This window comes from Pseudophryne corroboree, chromosome 1 (assembly GCF_028390025.1).
Source record: "Pseudophryne corroboree isolate aPseCor3 chromosome 1, aPseCor3.hap2, whole genome shotgun sequence".
Taxonomy (NCBI): Eukaryota; Metazoa; Chordata; class Amphibia; order Anura; family Myobatrachidae; genus Pseudophryne; species Pseudophryne corroboree.
Window position 1 is genome coordinate 1,020,396,099 of NC_086444.1, and position 22,542 is coordinate 1,020,418,640.

At 39.3% G+C, this 22,542-nt stretch overlaps 1 long non-coding RNA gene across 4 annotated transcripts in view; it reads left to right on the forward strand.

Annotated features, from left to right (window-relative positions):
- The window catches only part of LOC134983737 (uncharacterized), a 1,747,570-nt gene that overhangs the window by 1,128,191 nt on the left and 596,837 nt on the right, over positions 1 to 22,542 (forward strand). For all 4 annotated transcript variants that reach the window (XR_010191680.1, XR_010191685.1, XR_010191689.1 and 1 more), the window contains exon 7: positions 2,917 to 3,033. This is a non-coding gene — a long non-coding RNA (uncharacterized LOC134983737). The remainder of the gene's footprint in view (positions 1 to 2,916; positions 3,034 to 22,542) is intronic.

The window sequence follows — 22,542 nt, forward strand, 5'->3', positions numbered from 1 at the left end:
GGACATTCCAAAATTAAACTACCGCTCCTGTCAAAATGCTTTGTACACTGCCAAACAATCTTCTAATCTCTCATTTTTGTAAATCTCTAATTCCAAATGCCTCTTTATTACTTTCAACCTTCCAAAAATAGGTCTTACATTCAAAATCAAACGCCAAGATCTTGCTTCTACTTCTAGGGCAAGATTGGCAACATCCAACATAAAATGATATTTTATTCCAAAACAATCTTCACAATTTCTTTCCTGCATCATCTGCACCTTCAGATTATTTAAGTCCACAAAACAAATGACGTATTTACTCTCCTCCTCTCTTCTACCTGTGCTCTTGATCTTTTAACCTCATAATCAGTATATCCCTGTCCCTAGTGCTCATACCAGCTTAAACTAACATCTCTAATGTCTCACTCACCAAAAGTGTCTTTGAATCATTATTCAAGCATACAGTTAATACTCCTATACTAAAATAATAAAGAAAAATCTGACCCAATACATTTGTCAAAATACAGTTCTATCTTCCAACACCAATGTCCCCTTAGCTTCTTGGCTCATTTTATATCCATCCTTTCTACACACAAACTAATGTACCTTCTTTAGCCAGGGTTTTATTCCCTAATAAGATCTATAGCCTGATTCCCTGCTCTGCCGATGCTGATCTGGCAATCAGCATTCCAATCATTGGACATCGATGATTGACAATCTGTGTGGGAATTGGCAAAAAACTATACAAACCTGATAAAAAAAATTTGGGTCAGAATTGGTGAATCGAGGATTTCCAAAATGTCGGATTTTCCTGATCCCCGAGCATTGAGAAACTGGAGAATTCTATTAATACTTGCCAGATGTATGAGGCCGTTATACAGTAAATTATCATCTAAAGTAATATGTTTTTGCCATGAAGATGCTGAAAGGTCATTAAATTATATTATTATAAGTGCTGACCCTATTACTGTTGGAAATAAAATATCACTTCTTAGAATATGCCAATATGCTTTGTTAATATGAGAAGTAAAAGTTTGGCATCATACAAAGCATGGTACCTTAAGTTTAGAAATTGTAACCATGTAGGAATAATTCAGGGCTCATTCTATATGGTTTCCACTGAAAACTAATGTTTTATCTGACTGTAAGAAACATGTAGCACATGTTCACAATGGAATTACTGTATATCACCTTTAAATGTGGTTTATAAAAAAACTATTTTAGTGGCTTCAAATGAAATTTTAAGGCAGATAATTGAGTGTTACTGCTGGTTTTAAGCTTTTGTAATGATAGTATCCATACTGTCTTCAAATGTGAGTTTAATCTGTTCATACACATTAAGGGGGTCATTCCGAGTTGATCATAGCTGTGCTAAATTTAGTACAGCTACGATCATCTTACCTGACATGCGGGGGGACGCCCAGCACAGGGCTAGTCAGCCCTGCATGTCAGTCCGCCCCCATCCTGCACAAATACAAAAGCATTGCACAGCGGCGATCCCTTTGTATTTGAGGAGTAACTCCCAGCCAGCACAGCTCCTGCGGCTGGCCAGGAGTTAATTGTCGCTGCCACTGGCCGCAGCAGATGCGTGTGACGTCATGCAGCCACCGTAGCCCGTCCCTTCCAACTGTCCGGCCACGCCTGCATTGGCCAGACTGCTCCCCCTGTGGCGCCGGCGCATGCGCAGTTCTGACCCGATCGCTTCGCTGCAACAAACTGCAGCAAGCGATCGGGTCAGAATAAATCCCTAAGTGCTATACCATACTTTTTGTTATTAAAATGTGATGGTGCAGATGAAAAGCTTTGATATATTTTTATTATTCAAATGTAATTTTCTGTATAGATTTTGTACATAATATTATATAACCACTATTTTACAAGTTTGCATTATCAATGATCAAAATAAGGATTTTCTGCAAAATAAATAATGTGTTGCATTCATAGTTGCAATAAGGTAATAATTAAATATCTTTTGACTGCTTTAGAAGGAAGTTTAGTTTGTAAATAGTTTTTATGCTGTTTCAATCAAATTTGCCGTTTAGTAACGCAACATCTGTAACCAATGCAAAATTTATCCCCAAAACAAGGAAAGAGATGCTATGTAAGAATTATAAAGGAACTGTACTGTTTATACCAGGCTTTTATTTGTTGTCAGTATTAATTTACAAAAGTAAAAAAATCTTACCGCCTATGATAATTAGATTAAAACAATTTTACCCACTATGTGATTACAGACGATCAAAATGATTTATTTTAAAAGGTTTTGGGTCTTTCATCAACTTTCAAATAAAATTGCAGGATGATTGCTCACGTGGGATTGCTTGCTATTAGTTTTAGCTTTAAATGTTTAAGATGTTAAAATAACATCAACACATTTACAGTATATTTAAATAATAATAAATAATATTTTCTGGTTGAATACGGAATGAAAGTTTCTAAATTAAATTGACTTTTTACAGTATCACAACAATTTATTGTCTGAAACTGGTATTTTTTCTCTTCTCTACCAATAATTATTTACAGTCAAATAATACATTATATATACATATAATAAGATGGCATTCAGTGGTGGGGATACCTGTCTAGAAAATTAAATAGCTGCATGACTAAACTAAATGAATATTCACACGGAGTGCAATGGCACTTTTAAGACTCTGGCTTCCGTGCATTGGCCAATCACTAAACCCCCATCATTTATTTATTGATGTTGTGAGGATAACAGCTTGCTATAGTGAGTGCTGAATTTTCTGTTTTTATATATATATATATATATATATATATATATAAGTTTGATATGTGAGGCCTGGGACATTTAAAAAATTTTTGTCTTTTGGTTAGAAGAGTACTTATACAAAAAAAGAAGAGTATTCATACAATAAGGTACTGTGTCACAATAATTACATTAATTGTAATATAATATTTTCTTTTTAATTATAGGGTGCAAACCACAGCAGATGTTGGATACATTTTCACATGACGGATCATGTTTCCATTGGCAGATAAAATATAGGACAAAATCAATATATGGTAAAACAGCATTAATGACAGCACAAAGTAAGATTATTATTTTACCATAAATCTTCAAACCATTGTGCTTCAATTGAGTGTTTGTTTATATGTGGGGTGCATTTCTGAAATGTATTTTGTGTACAATTTTTTTGTATTTAGTCTTGTCTTTCTTTAAATCATTCTGATGATAAGGATGAAATCCCACAACTAGAAGTGCATCCAGCTCGTCATGGCAATTCTCATTAAGTGAGACAGATTTGTAACAAAAAGGTTTTCATGCACCTTACTTTAAACATATCTAATCATCATCATCATCATCATCATCATCATCTATTTATTTTAGACTTTTCCCAATTATTCCAAATACTGGTCATTTTACTTTTATTCAATGATGTCGTAGCCACTTATAGATTTATCTTTATTTGAAGTGTAGCAGTTATATTTTATCTCATTTTAAATGCATTGTTTGCATTCCCTAAAACTGTGGTTTAAGCTTAGAAGTGTTTAGTGCGTCACTGAGGAGTGAGAAAACTCTTTAATGTGTCACAAATAAGGGTTTGTCTTTAAGTTTCTGAACACACCCACTGGTGCTATCACACTCATATAGCAATTAAGTCTGCTTTTGCATGGCATAATAATGTATCAATTAAATATAATTTCCTTTGGCAGGGTGCAATTCCATGATATGTGTTAATATCAAAACTGTATTCAACCAAGAGGTTAGAGAAGCTGCCCATGAATTGGAATCACAGTGAACTTATTAAAAGGACAAGTTAAAATGTAACTTCCTATGTTTTTAATAGAAACATACCATACAGTTGTTGATTTAAACCTAGAAATATGTAATACTAGAAAAAGTAGGAAAACTGATAAAAAATTAGTTATACACTATCCAAAAGTAATATAGTATTATCCCTTTTTTTGAACATTGTGTGAAATGTTATCATCCAGGATATTATGGTAATCATAGTATATATTTTTTATACATTGTCTTTAGATAGTCCTTTTTGGGTGATACTCATAATGTAGATGCATGTTTCACATTCTCATGCAATAATTTATCAGTAGTGTATAGTCATTGTGCTCACAATGTTACATATTGAGGCAAAAATGTATGTGTGTATATATATATATATATATATATATATGTATGTATAGCCCAAATTCCTAAACATATCCCCCCCACAGACTAAACCGAACCTCCCCTTCCGTAGGCTGACCCCAACCCTCTCCTCCAAAGCGTTACACCAACCCTCCCCTCCTGCAGACTAATCCCAACCCTCCACTCCTGCAGCCTAACCCCAACCCTTCCCTCCCAAAAACCTAACCCCAACCCTTCCCTCCCAAAACCTAACCCCAACCCTCCCCTCTGGCAGCCTTATCCCAACCCTTCTCTCCTGCAGACTAATCCCAACCTTTCCCCTCCTACAGCCTAAACACAACCCTCCCCTCTTGAAGCATAACTGTAATGTCAGCTTTGTGCAGATGTCAACATTGTGAACGTGTTTACATTCTACAAATGTTGACATGTTACATGTTGACAATTCAATAATGTGGACATCATAACTGTCAACAATGTAAACATTGTAACTGTCAACAATGTGGTGTTGACATTATGGGGCCGATTCAATTGGTTGGTGCATCTAATTTTCCTATCTAAACAGAAATGTTTAGATGCGCAAACAATTGTCACAAGTCAATTGTTGTTTGGACACCCATGCATATCGTACATTCTACATCTAAAACAAAAAAGGGTTTAGCCGCGTTATACAGCTAAGCCTGTATAAAATCCAGCTTTGGGCATCCAAACCTCCGTTCAGATGCCCAAAGTGCCGACTTCTTCTCTCACCTCAGAAAGATGTGAGAAGAAATGTAATCCCCACTGCTGCCAGGCATCTAAACAGAGCAACAAATGAATTGTTCCATTTGTGCCCCCTAGTGGTAGCCATGGGGAAAAGCAATTGAATCAGCCAATCTGACTCTCACAATTGTGATTGTTGACATTGTTACTGCATATCATCTGTATCACCCTTTTGGGCATTCATATACCTTTGATAATTAATCACATCCTTATTGTAAGCCCAATGTTGCTTATTGGGGCACCAGAGGGAAATAGGTGTTGCAACTCAGCACACTGTTTTAGTTTCAAAAATTACATCTGCTTCATTTAAGATGTAAAAAAAAATATTATTAGCAAGACAATTTACAGACAATCCGTTATGCTTATTGAATTTAGAAAACACTCAAAGGATTTAAATACATTTTATGTGTTTTAAATTTGTGATAAACAATTTATAGTTTCTCACCTATTTATCCTGTCTACCGGCAGTATTGGTAGACTATAAAACAAAAATACAAACTATAATACAGCAATTGTTTGCAGGTAATTCTACTGGGACATAAAATTTATAGCTTTGCAATAAATGTCTTCAAGAGAGATATTTTATTAAGTCGTTAGTGCACCTGCAATGTACCCATTCAGTATTTGCCTACCTTTTCCAGCAACAAGGTCAGCATGGTTGACTGGAAACTGTGAACTTACATTTTTAGTACCAGGCTAATCATTAACAATGGCAATAGAGTTAACATGATAAAACAAAAATGAAAAGATTATTTTACTTATTTTTATGATCAGCCTATTTATTTTTAAAGCACATGTATACTTTTATGTATGCTTCTAGATCACAGCAGCATTGAAATTAATTGGTGATGTATAGTATTAACTTTAAATAATAATTTGTCTATGCAAAAATTATTCCAAGGCTTATAAAAAATTAAGATGTGTGAATCTTATATGTAAAAATAATTAATACTTTTCTAAATATCCCAAATTTGGATATACAGTATATCTTTTAGGAATCATCATGTATGGTATCGTGTAGCAGATTGGTTATAGAGCTAATGACAGGTGAAGAAAATCTTTTAGTTTAGAACCCGGGAGTGCACTATTATCATCTGTGTATTTCTCAGTCTGGATAGGAAGTGGTGCTAATGACAATTACAAGGAACAATTGTGTTTTAGCGGTCAATGCAAGGAAGGCTGTAAAAATGTACACATGTAATATTAGATTTTCCTGAATTTGGAGGCAAACTGTGTTAATCACAGTTTATATAATCAAATCTGTGTGGTTTTCCCTGGCAATCAGAGCAGCTTGTAATTTGATTGACTGTTTGCATATTGTCCATTTTCATTTATTGGCTAAAACAAAATTTTCAGCATACTGTCAGGGATTTATTTTATTCCAATTAAGCTGTGGAAAGAACATTTGCTATAGATGTACAATACATTTCCTATGACAAAATGGCAAAAAAATACATTGGCAAAAAATAAATTTTGTTGAGTATTTACTGTAAACAAAATAAATGAACCTTTGGTGTGTTTATATTTTTTACTCAGATTTCGGATACATTTTACTGCACAATCAGTGAAACAGCATGTTATTTTTACTGTCATTTATATTATGCCATCATTTTATGTACAGTAGTGGAGTGCAAATAATATTATTTGATGTTCTAATAGGGGCACTCACACAGGGTTATTTTTTTTTTTTTTTCAGAATGCACAAATGTTTTTTAGGAAACCATAGCAACTGGAGGAAACCCATGTGCACATGGGGAGTATGTACAAACTTCACATAAATAAGTTACTAGCTGGAAGTTGAACTCATGACCAGTGCTGTTTAGTAGAAATGCTGACCACTATGCCACCTTCCTGTCACAGTATAATAACAAATATTTTTTGATTTGCAGTTGAGATTACATAGAAATATAATTCAGACCCTAAGGTATATTCAACATAGTTGAGGAAGCTCAATGTTATTAAATAAAATAAAATAAAATAAATGTATTTGCCTATTATATGCCATCAAATCTAGTTTCTATTTACTTTGGGACATGCATTTTTGTTCCAAAATCAATGGAATAGTTAGAACCAATGAGCTTCTAGCTAACATTTCTAAAATATAAAAAGAGAAATTCCTAGCCTTGCGCTAAATTAGAACTGAGCAGCACATCATGAACAACCCCCTGTTAGAACGGGTTAAAAAAATACTATAGAAAGAAAGGATCTGAGGGCACTTATCTTAATGTTATGAAATAGCACCTCACATATGTAACAGTATTACACAAAATCAACAGATAAAAACACTTGTTTTAATAAAATTCAGACCCATTACAGTGTCATAAAAAGGTATACACATTTACATACAGAAACAGTGTATACATTAAATCAATGATTGGTTCCAGTTTAGGGAAACACTTTCAAAATCTTTTCCCCTCCTAAATGACTTGAAGCCTCAAAATTAGGAAGATACATTAGGTACAGAAAAACATCCAACGCGTTTCCTTAAAACCACTTAAAAAGGGTAAATCCAGAAAAGCAATATGTATCATATGAATAAATATTGAAAACAATAGTATGGATAACCACCACTAATTGGACTAATTTGAAGTATGTATGGAGAGGAGGATCCTAATTAAATCATCCTCATTAGGGTCTGTTAAACTTCAGTCCAAAATCTGCTGAGGTTAAAATTTGAAGAGGATTGGATAATCCAAATGTATTCCTATTACACTCCTGATGATTCAACTTTCAACATGCATCAGTAGCTAGGGACATGTGCATTCTTCACTAGTAGGATTCAGTACTGGTGAAGGATGCACATGTCCCTGCTACTTATGCATGTTGAAAGTTGTATCATCAGGAGTGTACTAGGAATAAATTTGGATTTATCCAATCCTCTTTGTTTAAGTTGTAACCTCTGGGGATTTCGGACTGAAGTTAATTGGACCCTAATGAGGATGATTTAATTAGGATTCTCTTCTCCAAACATACTCTGAATTAGTCCAATTAGCGGTGGTTATCCATACTACTGTTTTTTCCTATGATACAGATAGCTTTTCTGGATTTACCCCTGATGAAGTCATTTTAACAAAATGTGATGGTTGTTTTTTTCTGTACCTACTGTATCATCCTATTTTTGAGGCTTCAAGTCATTTAGGAGTAGACAAGATTTTTAAAGCTTTTCCCTAAACTGGAACCAATTGTTGATTTGATGTATACACTATTTATAAAATATAGCTTATAAAATTATAGGTAGAATGATTGATTGCTATGGGTAAATTTTCCAATTCTCTACTCTTTAGAATGTTTTGTATATATCTCCATATATCTTAACTTGAAATAAATACACATGCTGTACATATACATTTATAAGATTACAGCTTTTATTAAGTAATTATTAATACATACATTAATTAATTAACTAACTAACTAAATAAATATAGAAATTAATGAATGGGTGGCAAGGAAGAGGGGGTAGCGATTGATTTACCGATGTACACAATACTGATGGTCATAATCCCAACACCCATTGACCGTCAATCAAAATACCGACACGGTCAAAATACCAACATACATTATGCCAGCATGTTCAAAATACCGACATAGTCAGAATACTGAAATTTGAAATGCTGGCATGTCAAAATGCCAACATGCATTTTTAAGGAAAATTGCCCCAAGACAGACTTTACCATCCAAGTGGACCTGAAGGGAGAACATAATAGTGTGCCAAGTGCAGTGAGGTACAGTGCCTGAAGTTTGGTGAGTGCAGCAAGACATGCAAGGGGATGCGGTACATTTAGATGGTGTCCATGTTGACCTACTGTATGTCGACATTGACAAACACAAAAATGGAAAAACTTATGTAAGTATTTGACATGTCAGCATTTCAAATGTCGGTAATCTAATGATGTCTGCATTTATAACATGTCAGCATAATGAATGTCTGTATTTTGATCATGTCGGTATTTTCACTGTAGGCCAATGTCTGTCTGTATTATGGGGGTCATTCCGACCTGATCGCACACTAGAATTTTTTGCTGCACTGCAATCAGGTCACAACTGCGCATGCATATGCACCGTGTCTTACTGGTACAAAGCAGATCATTGCTGAGCAACGGAGTTAACGAAGAATCCATTCACACAGCCAATCGTAAGGATAAGGTGTTTGTGGGTGGCAACTGACCGTTTTCTGGGAGTGTTTGGAAAAACGCAGGCGTGTCCAAGCGTTTGCAGGGTGGGTGGCTGACGTCAATTCCGGGCCAGAACAGGCTGAAGTGATCACAGTGGCTGAGTAAGTTCTGAGCTACTCAGAAACTGCACAAAACTTTTTTGTACCGCTTGGCTGCACATGCGTTCGCACACTTGCAAAGCAAACATACACTCCCCATAGGCGGCGACTATAGATTCGCAGTGCTGAAAAAAATAGCTAGCGAGCGATCAATTCGAAATGACCCCCTATGTCCTTTGGTATTGTGTCTGTTAGTAAATCATACTGAACCCAGAAGAGGTGTGTTTGATAAGGTGATAATGCAGAGCACAAGATTGGATATTGGATGTTCATCCATCAGTGCATTCCAGATCTCCAATGAGGTATCCAAAAATTTCCAGCAGGGTTCCCTGGTAGCTACTAAACATTCTACAGACCAGAAAAATACTAATTACTTAGGACAGAAGTAACCGGAAAATAATTTAAGTGGCTTTAGGAACCAAATAATGTTTAAGAAATTTGTAAAAAAAATCGGACAATTGAAACCACTAAGAGTACTAATACTAAGGTGATGGCAAATAATTGAATATACTTTTGTGTTCAAAAATTATAAAAAAAACTCAGAATCTCTTTAAGGTGACAAAAGCTGATCACATTCTGAATGGCATCTAATGGAGCATAAAAATAATGAGAATTAGCACCCCAAAAGTTGGGACCTCACTAGAAGGTAGTTTGAGTAGCAATAGAAGCATATAATGAACATTGTAAAGTGAAGGAGCCAGGTAAACATGGAAAAAAGACTAGCAAATCACAAGATTTAATATGAACCACAGCAACCGATAAGCAAATAGCTTTTTTTTAATCTCTTGCACAATTTAACCAATAACAGCAGTGTCTGATTGGTTTCTACAGTATAGATGAGAATGAATGGTTCACACAAATGTGAAGTACTGTAAGTAAAGGAGTCCTATTAATAAACATGCAAAAATGGACCACAGTGATCCGTAGTACTGGAATGTTAGGTAACCAGGACATACACAAAATAGGGACAAACATTGTAAATAATAAATTGCAGAAATGAAAACAAAATCTAGAGAGGACCCTGCTCATGAGAGTGCTTAAATTCTAGTTGTTAAGACACACCTTGAATAAAAGGAATGAGTGTGGCTCAGAGATTGGAACAGTTGTGAAGATGTATTAGAGTGAGTAGTATAGAAGGAAGTAAAGTGTTTTGTTATGAAAAAAGGGGGGTGTTTAAAGAAGCGCCATCCATAAAGGAAAAGGTGTAATTATTTGATTTATTCAATAGATTACATATATATTGACATACCACAAATATTATTCGCAATATCCCCCCCAGCAATAAACATGTATTAAGCAATTAAAAAGGTCACATGCATTAATAACTGATTTCAATTTATCCAATAATAACTGAACAGCTGTGAATATATAACCAGGAGGGAAAGCGCTTTTCAAAAATTAAAATGAGAAAAAAATGAAAAAATAAAAATAATAAAAAGTCTATATTAATGAGACTGTCCAATTAGAGACAACACTGCCACCAGTCTATTTAGTTCCACAATTGGCTTGAATCAGACTAAAGATGAATACAGGGGAATTGCTGTATCGGGGTTGGAAATCTCCTATGCAGGAGTGATGTGCTTTAAGTTGAATGGAGCCGTGGTTAGCAGATGTCTGTAAGAAGCTGGAATGACGGAGCAAGCCGCATCCATTTGTGATGGCTGGGAACCGCCTGTATTCACTGGTCTGCTCACGCTGCTGCACTGATGCTGGCTGTCAGTACGGAGCGCTGAAAGCCTGGTGCAGGGTCAAGGAATCATGAAAACAGGGCACTGCTTGACCGGTTTCTCAGCCTTAGTAATGAGGCTGTTTCATCAGATGATTAGATTAGATCATTACTAAGGCTGAGAAACTGGTCAAGCAGTGCCCTGTTTTCATGATTCCTTGACCCTGCACCAGGCTTTCAGCGCTCCGTACTGACAGCCGGCATCAGTGCAGCAGCGTGAGCAGACCAGTGAATACAGGCGGTTCCCAGCCATCACAAACGGATCCAGCTTGCTCCGTCATTCCAGCTTCTTACAGACATCTGCTAACCACGGCTCCATTCAACTTAAAGCACATCACTCCTGCATAGGAGATTTCCAACCCCGATACAGCAATTCCCCTGTATTCATCTTTAAACGACAGGTGAGGGGTATCTTAACATATGGAACTGTTGGAGCAGGAATCTGCTTAAATTGAACTGTCATGGAAATGCTTGCCACATTGTAATTTATATCATAAAGAGTCTGATTCAAGCCCATTGTGGAACTAAAAAAGACTGGTGGCAGTGTTGTCTCTAATTGGACAGTCTCATTAATACAGACTTTTTATTATTTTTATTTTTTTCATTTTTTACTCATTTTAATTTTTGAAAAGTGCTTTCCCTCCTGGTTATATATTCACAGCTGTTCAGTTATTATTGGATAAATTGAAATCAGTTATTAATGCATGTGACCTTTTTAATTGCTTAATACATGTTTATTGCTGGGGGGGATGTTGCGATTAATATTTGTGGTATGTCAATATATATGTTATCTATTGAATAAATCAAATAATTACACATTTTTCTTTATGGATGGCACTTCTTTAAACACCCCCCTTTTTTTCTTGTATAATATTGAGATTTAGCAAACTCAATTTAGTAGCTGCAGTCCGGGGAACAGGTGTAATTCATTGACAAATACCTATAGACAATTGTGTAGTAGTTTTTTCAAGTGTCTCCAAGTCATTTCACTAGCGCCCACACTCTCTTCCATTTTTTCTATTTTTGTTTTGTTATGATTTCAGAGAGCATTATAAGATTTAAAGGCTGTGGGAAAGTCTGTTTGGTCAGGAAGTAACTTGTAGGTCTAAGTGAGAAGTGACAGATCAAGGCTCAGGACAGAGACATAAAAGCCCAAGAGGAGTAATGATTTCATATGAGATTTTATATGTATGAAGGGGTGGGGTTGGTAAAGGCTTTGCACTGGATGTTAGGATGAGTCATTTGAATTGAATTCTGGAGGATATGGGAAGCCACTGTAGGGATTTTAAAATTAGTGCAGCAGATGTAGGTTCACAATAGAAGAGAGGCTCAAGTGGGGATCATTGGATGAGGAAAATATCAAATAGGAGGAGGTTGTAGTTGTCAAGATGGCAGATGATGTGAGCAACAGAACTGGGTGGAGGCAATATAACTGGGAAACATGTAAACAGGACAATGAAAAGTGTAACAAAGTGATCATTCTTTCAATAATTAACAAATCTTAAAATCAATTTACTTCAAAAGTCTTTACATTTAAAGTCCATTTAATCAAGAGTCTTTACATGTACACTGCATTGTTTAACAAATCCACATGACAATGCAGCTACTGTAAGTCCTTTTTCACGGGATGAAATGATAACACCAAATCAGGCAAAATGCAACATATTAAGTGCTTATATATTGTTTCATTAATCACCTACTGTATATGATAATGCTAATTCTCTTGTGTACAGTACAGTTAAAATTTGCTTTTGCTTTAAAAGTTTTTTCAAACTCTTCCTAGAAATCAAATAAAAATATACACAAAAATTTGAAATGTGAATTAAAATATTAACTGTGTTATACAATCTCCATAAAAAGCAGAACTTTAACAGTTGATGACATATAAAAGGGAACTTAGAAAAGTTGCAAAGATAAATTCAGATAATTGAAAAAACATAATTTTTTAATATTAGTTTGACCTTATTGAAAGCCTCTATGTGGTAGTTTTTTTAGGATTTTGTCTTCTGGTTTTCTGCTGGATGTCACTTTGAAAAACAGGGAAAAAGGAAAGAAACTGTAAAATTCCTTCCTCTTCATAAATCTCAAATTCTTTACATCAGTAAGCCTGGTATGGTACTCATTTATTTATTTTTTCACTATTTTTATACCTCTTCTGACCTCGGAGAGTGCCCATCAGCACATTTCTCCTTCTCTTGCATTGTGTCAGTGAAGCACAACCACATTTACTACAAGCAAAGACAATTTTACTGGCTTGTAAAGGAGGTTTATGTGAATACAACATCCAAGATTTTTTTCCCTGTGAGACAATATACCTTGCCTAAACAAGGGGAGCTTCTATTCAATCGGTGATCAAATGAATAGCTTGTTTCATGAATTTGCTGTTTTTTTCTGTGCTCACAGCCTTTGAAGTATGCATATTGCATATGAATCATATTGTTCTCTTGAGTAATATTAAAGCTTTGATTCTGTTATAGTAAGTAGTAGAGATGAGCGGGTTCGGTTTCTCTGAATCCGAACCCGCCAGAACTTCATGTTTTTTTTCACGGGTCCGAGCGACTCGGATCTTCCCGCCTTGCTCGGTTAACCCGAGCGCGCCCGAACGTCATCATGACGCTGTCGGATTCTCGCGAGGCTCGGATTCTATCGCGAGACTCGGATTCTATATAAGGAGCCGCGCGTCGCCGCCATTTTCACACGTGCATTGAGATTGATAGGGAGAGGACGTGGCTGGCGTCCTCTCCATTTAGATTATAAGAGACTGAGAGAGATTTACTGGAGCTGACTAGGAGGAGTACTGTTACTGTAGAAGTGTAGAGACTGAGTGGAGAGAGTTTACTAGTGAGGACAGTGCAGTTTACTTTATAATCCGTTCTCTGCCTGAAAAAAGCGATACACAGCACACAGTGACTCAGTCACATACCATATCTGTGTGCACTGCTCAGGCTCAGGCCAGTGTGCTGCATCATCTATTATCTATATATAATATTATATATATCTGTCTGACTGCTCAGCTCACACAGCTTATAATTGTGGGGGAGACTGGGGAGCACTACTGCAGTGCCAGTTATAGGTTATAGCAGGAGCCAGGAGTACATAATATATTATATAGTGAGTGACCACCAGACACACAGTGCAGTTTATTTAATATATCCGTTCTCTGCCTGAAAAAAGCGATACACACAGTGACTCAGTCAGTCACATACCATATCTGTGTGCACTGCTCAGGCTCAGGCCAGTGTGCTGCATCATCTATTATCTATATATAATATTATATATATCTGTCTGACTGCTCAGCTCACACAGCTTATAATTGTGGGGGAGACTGGGGAGCACTACTGCAGTGCCAGTTATAGGTTATAGCAGGAGCCAGGAGTACATAATATATTATATAGTGAGTGACCACCAGACACACAGTGCAGTTTATTTAATATATCCGTTCTCTGCCTGAAAAAAGCGATACACACAGTGACTCAGTCAGTCACATACCATATCTGTGTGCACTGCTCAGGCTCAGGCCAGTGTGCTGCATCATCTATTATCTATATATAATATTATATATATCTGTCTGACTGCTCAGCTCACACAGCTTATAATTGTGGGGGAGACTGGGGAGCACTACTGCAGTGCCAGTTATAGGTTATAGCAGGAGCCAGGAGTACATAATATATTATATAGTGAGTGACCACCAGACACACAGTGCAGTTTATTTAATATATCCGTTCTCTGCCTGAAAAAAGCGATACACACAGTGACTCAGTCAGTCACATACCATATCTGTGTGCACTGCTCAGGCTCAGGCCAGTGTGCTGCATCATCTATTATCTATATATAATATTATATATATCTGTCTGACTGCTCAGCTCACACAGCTTATAATTGTGGGGGAGACTGGGGAGCACTACTGCAGTGCCAGTTATAGGTTATAGCAGGAGCCAGGAGTACATAATATATTATATAGTGAGTGACCACCAGACACACAGTGCAGTTTATTTAATATATCCGTTCTCTGCCTGAAAAAAGCGATACACACAGTGACTCAGTCAGTCACATACCATATCTGTGTGCACTGCTCAGGCTCAGGCCAGTGTGCTGCATCATCTATTATCTATATATAATATTATATATATCTGTCTGACTGCTCAGCTCACACAGCTTATAATTGTGGGGGAGACTGGGGAGCACTACTGCAGTGCCAGTTATAGGTTATAGCAGGAGCCAGGAGTACATAATATATTATATAGTGAGTGACCACCAGACACACAGTGCAGTTTATTTAATATATCCGTTCTCTGCCTGAAAAAAGCGATACACACAGTGACTCAGTCAGTCACATACCATATCTGTGTGCACTGCTCAGGCTCAGGCCAGTGTGCTGCATCATCTATTATCTATATATAATATTATATATATCTGTCTGACTGCTCAGCTCACACAGCTTATAATTGTGGGGGAGACTGGGGAGCACTACTGCAGTGCCAGTTATAGGTTATAGCAGGAGCCAGGAGTACATATTATATTAAAATTAAACAGTGCACACTTTTGCTGCAGGAGTGCCACTGCCAGTGTGACTGACCAGTGACCTGACCACACTGACCACCAGTATAGTTAGTAGTATACTTATATTGTGATTGCCTGAAAAAGTTAAACACTCGTCGTGTGACTTCACTTGTGTGTTTTTTTTTTTTATTCTATAAAAATAAAACTCATTCTGCTGACAGACAGTGTCCAGCAGGTCCGTCATTATATAATATATAATATATACCTGTCCGGCTGCAGTAGTGATATATATATATTTTTTATATCATTTATCATCCAGTCGCAGCAGACACAGTACGGTAGTTCACGGCTGTGGCTACCTCTGTGTCTCTGCACTCGGCAGGCAGTCCGTCCATAATTGTAATACCACCTAACCGTGGATTTTTTTCAGTCTTCTTTATACATACATAGTTACATAGACATCTTCTCTTTATCAACCAGTCTATATTAGCTGCAGACACAGTACAGTACGGTAGTTCACGGCTGTGGTTACCTCTGTGTCTGCACTCGGCAGGCAGTCCGTCCATAATTGTATACCACCTAACCGTGGTTTTTTTTCATTCTTCTTTATACATACATAGTTACATAGACATCTTCTCTTTATCAACCAGTCTATATTAGCTGCAGACACAGTACAGTACGGTAGTTCACGGCTGTGGCTACCTCTGTGTCTGCACTCGGCAGGCAGTCCGTCCATAATTGTATACCACCTAACCGTGGATTTTTTTCAGTCTTCTTTATACATACATAGTTACATAGACATCTTCTCTTTATCAACCAGTCTATATTAGCTGCAGACACAGTACAGTACGGTAGTTCACGGCTGTGGCTACCTCTGTGTCTGCACTCGGCAGGCAGTCCGTCCATAATTGTATACCACCTAACCGTGGTTTTTTTTCATTCTTCTTTATACATACATAGTTACATAGACATCTTCTCTTTATCAACCAGTCTATATTAGCTGCAGACACAGTACAGTACGGTAGTTCACGGCTGTGGCTACCTCTGTGTCTGCACTCGGCAGGCAGTCCGTCCATAATTGTATACCACCTAACCGTGGATTTTTTTCAGTCTTCTTTATACATACATAGTTACATAGACATCTTCTCTTTATCAACCAGTCTATATTAGCTGCAGACACAGTACAGTACGGTAGTTCACGGCTGTGGCTACCTCTGTGTCTGCAGTCGGCAGGCAGTCCATAATTGTATACTAGTATCCATCTCCATTGTTTACCTGAGGTGCCTTTTAGTTGTGCCTATTAAAATATGGAGAACAAAAATGTTGAGGTTCCAAAATTAGGGAAAGATCAAGATCCACTTCCACCTCGTGCTGAAGCTGCTGCCACTAGTCATGGCCGAGACGATGAAATGCCAGCAACGTCGTCTGCCAAGGCCGATGCCCAATGTCATAGTACAGAGCATGTCAAATCCAAAACACCAAATATCAGCAAAAAAAGGACTCCAAAACCTAAAATAAAATTGTCGGAGGAGAAGCGTAAACTTGCCAATATGCCATTTACCACACGGAGTGGCAAGGAACGGCTGAGGCCCTGGCCTATGTTCATGGCTAGTGGTTCAGCTTCACATGAGGATGGAAGCACTCAGCCTCTCGCTAGAAAAATGAAAAGACTCAAGCTGGCAAAAGCAGCACAGCAAAGAACTGTGCATTCTTCGAAATCCCAAATCCACAAGGAGAGTCCAATTGTGTCGGTTGCGATGCCTGACCTTCCCAACACTGGACGTGAAGAGCATGCGCCTTCCACCATTTGCACGCCCCCTGCAAGTGCTGGAAGGAGCACCCGCAGTCCAGTTCCTGATAGTCAGATTGAAGATGTCAGTGTTGAAGTACACCAGGATGAGGAGGATATGGGTGTTGCTGGCGCTGGGGAGGAAATTGACCAGGAGGATTCTGATGGTGAGGTGGTTTGTTTAAGTCAGGCACCCGGGGAGACACCTGTTGTCCGTGGGAGGAATATGGCCGTTGACATGCCAGGTGAAAATACCAAAAAAATCAGCTCTTCGGTGTGGAGGTATTTCACCAGAAATGCGGACAACAGGTGTCAAGCTGTGTGTTCCCTTTGTCAAGCTGTAATAAGTAGGGGTAAGGACGTTAACCACCTCGGAACATCCTCCCTTATACGTCACCTGCAGCGCATTCATAATAAGTCAGTGACAAGTTCAAAAACTTTGGGTGACAGCGGAAGCAGTCCACTGACCAGTAAATCCCTTCCTCTTGTAACCAAGCTCACGCAAACCACCCCACCAACTCCCTCAGTGTCAATTTCCTCCTTCCCCAGGAATGCCAATAGTCCTGCAGGCCATGTCACTGGCAATTCTGACGAGTCCACTCCTGCCTGGGATTCCTCCGATGCATCCTTGCGTGTAACGCCTACTGCTGCTGGCGCTGCTGTTGTTGCCGCTGGGAGTCGATGGTCATCCCAGAGGGGAAGTCGTAAGCCCACTTGTACTACTTCCAGTAAGCAATTGACTGTTCAACAGTCCTTTGCGAGGAAGATGAAATATCACAGCAGTCATCCTACTGCAAAGCGGATAACTGAGGCCTTGACAACTATGTTGGTGTTAGACGTGCGTCCGGTATCCGCCGTTAGTTCACAGGGAACTAGACAATTTATTGAGGCAGTGTGCCCCCGTTACCAAATACCATCTAGGTTCCACTTCTCTAGGCAGGCGATACCGAGAATGTACACGGACGTCAGAAAAAGACTCACCAGTGTCCTAAAAAATGCAGTTGTACCCAATGTCCACTTAACCACGGACATGTGGACAAGTGGAGCAGGGCAGGGTCAGGACTATATGACTGTGACAGCCCACTGGGTAGATGTATGGACTCCCGCCGCAAGAACAGCAGCGGCGGCACCAGTAGCAGCATCTCGCAAACGCCAACTCTTTCCTAGGCAGGCTACGCTTTGTATCACCGCTTTCCAGAATACGCACACAGCTGAAAACCTCTTACGGCAACTGAGGAAGATCATCGCGGAATGGCTTACCCCAATTGGACTCTCCTGTGGATTTGTGGCATCGGACAACGCCAGCAATATTGTGTGTGCATTAAATATGGGCAAATTCCAGCACGTCCCATGTTTTGCACATACCTTGAATTTGGTGGTGCAGAATTTTTTAAAAAACGACAGGGGCGTGCAAGAGATGCTGTCGGTGGCCAGAAAAATTGCGGGACACTTTCGGCGTACAGGCACCACGTACAGAAGACTGGAGCACCACCAAAAACTACTGAACCTGCCCTGCCATCATCTGAAGCAAGAAGTGGTAACGAGGTGGAATTCAACCCTCTATATGCTTCAGAGGTTGGAGGAGCAGCAAAAGGCCATTCAAGCCTATACAATTGAGCACGATATAGGAGGTGGAATGCACCTGTCTCAAGTGCAGTGGAGAATGATTTCAACGTTGTGCAAGGTTCTGATGCCCTTTGAACTTGCCACACGTGAAGTCAGTTCAGACACTGCCAGCCTGAGTCAGGTCATTCCCCTCATCAGGCTTTTGCAGAAGAAGCTGGAGGCATTGAAGAAGGAGCTAAAAGGGAGCGATTCCGCTAGGCATGTGGGACTTGTGGATGCAGCCCTTAATTCGCTTAACAAGGATTCACGGGTGGTCAATCTGTTGAAATCAGAGCACTACATTTTGGCCACCGTGCTCGATCCTAGATTTAAAGCCTACCTTGGATCTCTCTTTCCGGCAGACACAAGTCTGCTGGGGTGCAAAGACCTGCTGGTGACAAAATTGTCAAGTCAAGCGGAACGCGACCTGTCAACATCTCCTCCTTCACATTCTCCCGCAACTGGGGGTGCGAGGAAAAGGCTCAGAATTCCGAGCCCACCCGCTGGCGGTGATGCAGGGCAGTCTGGAGCGACTGCTGATGCTGACATCTGGTCCGGACTGAAGGACCTGACAACGATTACGGACATGTCGTCTACTGTCACTGCATATGATTCTCTCAACATTGATAGAATGGTGGAGGATTATATGAGTGACCGCATCCAAGTAGGCACGTCACACAGTCCGTACTTATACTGGCAGGAAAAAGAGGCAATTTGGAGGCCCTTGCACAAACTGGCTTTATTCTACCTAAGTTGCCCTCCCACAAGTGTGTACTCCGAAAGAGTGTTTAGTGCCGCCGCTCACCTTGTCAGCAATCGGCGTACGAGGTTACATCCAGAAAATGTGGAGAAGATGATGTTCATTAAAATGAATTATAATCAATTCCTCCGCGGAGACATTGACCAGCAGCAATTGCCTCCACAAAGTACACAGGGAGCTGAGATGGTGGATTCCAGTGGGGATGAATTGATAATCTGTGAGGAGGGGGATGTACACGGTGATATATCGGAGGGTGAAGATGAGGTGGACATCTTGCCTCTGTAGAGCCAGTTTGTGCAAGGAGAGATTAATTGCTTCTTTTTTGGGGGGGGTCCAAACCAACCCGTCATATCAGTCACAGTCGTGTGGCAGACCCTGTCACTGAAATGATGGGTTGGTTAAAGTGTGCATGTCCTGTTTTGTTTATACAACATAAGGGTGGGTGGGAGGGCCCAAGGACAATTCCATCTTGCACCTCTTTTTTCTTTTCTTTTTCTTTGCATCATGTGCTGATTGGGGAGGGTTTTTTGGAAGGGACATCCTGCGTGACACTGCAGTGCCACTCCTAGATGGGCCCGGTGTTTGTGTCGGCCACTAGGGTCGCTAATCTTACTCACACAGTCAGCTACCTCATTGCGCCTCTTTTTTTCTTTGCGTCATGTGCTGTTTGGGGAGGGTTTTTTGGAAGGGACATCCTGCGTGACACTGCAGTGCCACTCCTAGATGGGCCCGGTGTTTGTGTCGGCCACTAGGGTCGCTAATCTTACTCACACAGCTACCTCATTGCGCCTCTTTTTTTCTTTGCGTCATGTGCTGTTTGGGGAGGGTTTTTTGGAAGGGCCATCCTGCGTGACACTGCAGTGCCACTCCTAGATGGGCCCGGTGTTTGTGTCGGCCACTAGGGTCGCTAATCTTACTCACACAGCTACCTCATTGCGCCTCTTTTTTTCTTTGCGTCATGTGCTGTTTGGGGAGGGTTTTTTGGAAGGGACATCCTGCGTGACACTGCAGTGCCACTCCTAGATGGGCCCGGTGTTTGTGTCGGCCACTAGGGTCGCTTATCTTACTCACACAGCGACCTCGGTGCAAATTTTAGGACTAAAAATAATATTGTGAGGTGTGAGGTATTCAGAATAGACTGAAAATGAGTGTAAATTATGGTTTTTGAGGTTAATAATACTTTGGGATCAAAATGACCCCCAAATTCTATGATTTAAGCTGTTTTTTAGTGTTTTTTGAAAAAAACACCCGAATCCAAAACACACCCGAATCCGACAAAAAAAATTCGGTGAGGTTTTGCCAAAACGCGTTCGAACCCAAAACACGGCCGCGGAACCGAACCCAAAACCAAAACACAAAACCCGAAAAATTTCAGGCGCTCATCTCTAGTAAGTAGATCTAAAAAGTACTGAGGGGAACATTTCTACTTAAAAAAGACCACTGCATTTCTCCACATATATGGGACCTATCCTCCCTGCAATGTATATACAAATATACCTTTTAAAAAAAACTACCTTTTTTATTGAAGCATCAAGTGTCACATATGTACACACATTGTAAGGACTAAATGTGCAATTAACAAGGACAGCAATAATCACAGAGAATTGTGTAATACTTTGAGTACAGTACATAAAGTCATTTAGACAATTACAAATATTCTGTACATTTTAAAATTATTAATGTACAAGATAAAACGAAGTTTTCTCCTTTTACTGGATAACTGAAAATAACATACAGTACTGTATGCTTAAAGGAATATGTAGATTGACCCAAGAGACAATAAGACTACTATTTCATGAAGATTATTATGAATACTGTATATACAGTACAACGTGAAGTTAAAATATGACAGAAAAATGGCATAATCCTATATTTTTGTCAGTCATCCTGGTTGCATTCATTTGCACACATTTATCATGCTTTATTAATGTTTCAAAAACATACATAAAAAGCATACACACATTTATGGGTAAATCAATAGTTACCCTCACCTGTGCTGGAGACATGACACTATCATGAACTTTGTAGCTCTACTGGTAGGACTCTGCTCAGGACAGGTACAGTATTCTACAACCTAAAGATGGCCACCTCTTGTGACTGCAATGACCTTTCTTTCCTCTACCAGTTTCTCATTTAGTTGCTTCTTTTGTCAAAATATATTGCGATGTACCAACAACTGGCTTTATGTCTCAATGATATTGTGAGAGGAATATGAAGTACCTGACAGAAACCCATGCAACCATAGTGAGAATATGTAAACTCCACACAGTTAGGGATGTGTATTGGAATCAAACGTAGGACCTCAGTGTGGAATTTGAAGTATTTTAACTACTGGGAAAAATGAGACATATTAATAGATCTGCTCAGTGGAAGGCTATACTGTAAGTAAAGGCATGCAGAATGTGAAGTCCAGATAAGAAGATATATATAGAGAAAAAAACTAAATGTGCTATAAGTCTCCTAGCCTAAATTGTCAGAGTGAAGCTACGGGGAAGGGGGGCAGATGTAGGTGGGGAAAGTGCCCTGGGTGATGGTGGGGGGTGCCTCAGCATGGGAAGCCACAGTTATTAGATCAGAACAATTCAGGGTGATGCTGTGCTGTGTTTCTTTATTATATGGTGGTCACTGTGACCTACAGTCTAATAATAAAGTCAGTATCACAAGCTTGGTATGAAACAGATGTGGTACCAATGTTAAAAAAGGGAACAAATCATAAACAGGAAATTATGGACCTGTGAGTATGACATCAATTGTGGGTGAATTACTGAAAGGGATCTAAGGAATGCTACTCAGTGGCATCAAAAGCCAAGTTCGGGGTGTGTGTCACACACCCGAGTGTGACCCTTGGAAGGGCTGACACCAAAGTGACAGCTCCTCTGCAGTGACAGGAGTGCTGCAGTGTGATATTCACCTGAAGCACTTGGCTCCTGTCGCACAAGAACAGCTGCCACTGCACTCAGCCCAGTCTCTGGGGCAGCCAGCATCTCCAGGGATGCTGGACACCCCCCCGGTGTGAAGAAATGGCGATCCCAGCGAGGCCATG